Below are 4,404 nucleotides of genomic sequence, written 5' to 3'. Positions count from 1 at the left end.
AGAAGGCCAAAAAGAGGTGAGTTCCTTCTGTCAAGCCCTTTTATAAGGGCACCTAATATCACTCATGAGAGCAGAGCCTTCATGACTCAATGACCTCCTAAAAGTCACCCCTCTTAATATAGTTGCATTGAGGTTAATGTTTCAACATGAATTTTGATGGGACAAAATTAATCAAACCATAGCAATGAGTAATTAATTTTATAGGGCTGGCAACATTCTGTTATACATAAATATTACAGATTGAGTGCTATATATGTTAAGGTGTATTAAATAATCATCCATTGCCCTTAATTTTTAGCTAATAGATAATAAAAACTCATATACCAAAGTCAAGTATGTATACATATATAGTATGGTTTGACTGTGTTCCTACCCAAATCTCATCTTGAAGTGCAGTTCCCGTAATCCCCATGTGTCCTGGGAGGGACTAGGTGGAGATAATTGAATCACAAGGCTGGTTTCCCCATGCTGTTCTTGTGATAGTGAGTTAGTTCTCACAAGATCTGATGGTTTTAAAATGGGCTCCCCACTTTGGTGGGTATTAACTCTTCTCTCTCCTGCCACCACTTGAAGAAAGACATGTTTGCTTCTCCTTCCATCATGATTGAAAGTTTCCTGAGGTATCCCCAGTCATGTTGAACTGTGAGTCAATTAAATAAACCTCTAATCCCTATAAATTCCCCAGTCTTGGGCATGTTTTTCTTAGCAGTGTGAGAATGGACTAATACAATAAATTGGTACTGGGTAGTGGGGTGCTGCTGTAAGATACCCGAAAACATGGAAGTAACTTTGGAGCTGGTTAACAGGCAGATGTTGAAACAGTTTGGAGCGATCAGAAGACAGGAAGATGTGGGAAGGTTTGGGCCTTCCTAAAGACTTGTTGAATTGCTTTGACCAAAATGCTGATAATGATATGGACAATGAAGTGCAGGCTGACTTGGCCTCAGATGAAATAAGAAACTTGTTGGGAACTGGAGTAAAGGTCACTCTTGCTATGCAGAGACACTGGAAGCATTTTGCTCCTGCCCTAGAGATCTGTGGAACTTTGAATTTGAGAGAGATGATTTAGGGTATCCGGCAGAAGAAATTTCTAAGTGGCAAAGTGTTCAAGAGAAAGCAAAGCATAAAGTTTGAAAAATTTGCAGCCTGATGATGTGATAGAAAAGAAAAATCCATTTTCTGGGGAGAAATTCAAGCTGGCTGTGGAAATTTGCATAAGTAACTAGGAGCTGAAAGTTTATTACCAAGACAATGGGGAAAATGTCTCCAGGGCACTCACAGAACTTCATGGCAGTCCCTCCCACCACAGGCCTGGGGGTCTAGTGGGGGAAAAGGAAGCATAAGAAGGAAAAACAGTTTCATGGGCTGTCTCAGGGCTCCACTGCTCTATGCAGCCTGGGGATGTGGTGCCCTGTGTCTCAGCTACTTCAGCTCCAGCCATTGGCTAAAAGGGGCTAATGTACAACTCAGGACATTGCTTCAGAAGGTGCAAGCCCCATACCTTGTTGGCATACATGTGGTGTTGGACGTACAGGTGCACAGAAATCAAGAATTGAAATTTGGGAATCTCCACCTAGATCTCAGAGGATGTATGGAAATGCCTGGATGTCCAGGCATAGGTGTGCTGCAGGGGTGGAACACTCATGGAGAACTGCTAGGGCAATGCAGAAAGGAAATGTGGGGTTGGAGCCCCCACACAGAGTCCCCACTGGGGTACTGCCTAGTGGAGCTGTGAGAAGAAAGCCACTGTCCTCCAGACCCTAGAATGGTAGCTCCACCAACAACTTGTGCCATGTACCTCAAAAAGAAGCAGGCACTTAAGGCCAGTTGTGAAAGCAGTCAGAAGGGGTCTGTACCATGCAAAACCACAGGGGCTGAGCTACCCAAGGCTGTGGCAACTCACCTCTTGCATCAACATAACCTGGATGTGAGACAGGGAGTCAAAGGAGATCATTTTGGAACTTTAATGTTTAATGACTGGCCTATCGGATGTCAGACTTCCATGGGGCCTGTAGCTCTTTGTTTTGACCAGTTGGAACTGGCCTATTTACCCAACGCCTGTACCCCCATTGTGTCTACGAAGTAACTAATTTGCTTTTGATTTTACAGGCTCATAGGTGGAAGTGACTTGTCTCAGATGAGAATTTAGACTTGGAATTTTGGGTTAATGCTGGAACGAGTTAACACTGGGAGACTGTCAGAAGATCATGGTTGTGAGGACATGAGATTTGGGAAAGGCCATGGGTGTAATGATATGGTTTGGCTGTGTCCCCACCCAAATGTCATTCTGAATTGGAGTTTTCATAATACCCACGTGTTGTGGGGGGGACCAGGGGGAGATAATTGAATCATAAGGGTGGTTTCCCCCATTCTGTTCTTGCGATAGTGAGTGAGTTTTCATGAGATCTGATGGTTTTAAAAAGGGCTTCCCCCTTAGCTGGGATTCATTTTTTTCTCTTCTGCTGCCCTGTGAAGAAGGACATGGTCACTTCTCCTTCTACCATGATTGTAAGTTTTCTGATGCCTCCCAAGCCATGTTGAGCAGTGGGTCAATTAAACCTCTTTCCTTTATAAATTACCTAGTCTTCGGTATGTCTTTATTAGCAGTGTGAGAAAGGACTAATAGACTTATGTGTGCATATTTATATAAAATATGTAGTATAAGTATTATATTGAATATTTATAGACTAGAAGTATATACTTATATATATTTTGTACATAGTATATCATTATATATACCATATATTTATGTGTATATATATATTAAGATAGATAAAGTCTGCATCTTTTCCAAATGCATGGTGCATACTATATATATATTTATATATAGTATATATAATACTTACACTACATATATTATATATTACATATGCTTATATATAACAGAAGTATATAATATAAAAACATGCAGTAAGACCTTGTAGGACTTATGGGGATGTTAGAGAAATACAAAGGTAGGAGCAACTAAATCTGCATGGAGAAATTTTTGAGAGACTCATGGAAGATGTTTTACCTGGATATTGAAGAGTGAATAGAAGACATAAGAAGGAACCATCATTCATGGAAGAGGGGATAGAGTCCTACAAAGCATGGAAATGTAAAAGTAAATGTAAATGATGTGCCATAGACTTGACTGAAGCATAGGATACTTAGGTTTACCGAACAGTAACGCTAGTACACAAGGATGAAAGAATTAGAGCTAGTGGTACATGAAACCAGACCAAGTGGTGGCAGAACTTCCCTGAACAACATAGAAGCCTTTAGTCTAAGATTTTCATAATTTTCTGTTTTGATCTAGTATGTCAGCTGTTGGATGATTTTCCTCAAAACCTGCATACAAGAAGCATGCAAGAAGACACATACTAACTTTCTTTTTTCCTTTTTTCTTTTTTTTTTTTTTTTTTTGAGATGGAGTCTCGCTCTGTCAACCAGTCTGGAGTGTGGCTCAATCTGGGCTCACTGCAAGCTCCACCTCCCGGGTTAACGCCATTCTCCTGCCTCAGCCTGCCAAGTAGCTGGTACTACTAGCGCCCGCCACCGTGACCAGCTAATTTTTTTGTATTTTTGGTAGAGACAGGGTTTCACCATGTTAGCCAGGATGGTCTCAATCTCCTGACCTCATGATCCACCTGCCTCGGCCTCCCAAAGTGCTAGGATTACAGGTGTGAGCTACTGCTCCCGGCCCGACTTTATTAATATTAATAAGTTATATTCCTTTTATTTTTTCCTATCCCAATAAATTGTGGCCTGAATCATAGTTCTAGTACTTATTTCTAAAGATCAACAGCAGTGTGTTTTGCTTTAATGCTGTCTAGGGTACTTATTAAAACACAAGTTCTTTGTACTATCTTCACACAATCAGAATACTTGAACATAAGCCCTAAATAGCTGACTATTTAGCAAGTTCCTTATGTGATTCCTATGAGCACCAATTATGGGAATTATAGACACAGACCTTTCAAGATACTCTGTATTATGGGCAGAGGGAGAAAATAGTAACATGAAGCCAGGCATGTACTTACAGAGAATGAATACAGCAATCCTCATTATCAGAAAATGTAGTGATCCTTATTATGCCACTGAAGGTGAGAAAGACAAAAATAAATAGAAACAACAACAACAACAACAAATGCACGACTAATATTTAATGAAACCTAAATTATTCTGGAAATCTACTCTGTTCTTTCTAAGGTTCTGAATCTTTGCAGTTCTGAGGCAATAGCATTGAACTAATTTATAAAGAAATAAACCGAGGCCTGGATATTATGTTGGAGTATAACTATCCTACCTAGATTAAGGTTGTTTCCAGATCTCAATATGCTTTTTCTTAATTCCAGAAGATATAAATGGCTATAATCTTATTTTCTTCCACAATTATGGTAAGTGCATATTCACCTATTCAGA

The sequence above is a fragment of the Theropithecus gelada genome, chromosome 8 (genome assembly GCF_003255815.1).
Source record: "Theropithecus gelada isolate Dixy chromosome 8, Tgel_1.0, whole genome shotgun sequence".
NCBI classification, from domain to species: domain Eukaryota; kingdom Metazoa; phylum Chordata; class Mammalia; order Primates; family Cercopithecidae; genus Theropithecus; species Theropithecus gelada.
The sequence above is the reverse complement of the archived record's forward strand: the minus strand, read 5'-3'. Positions refer to the sequence as shown.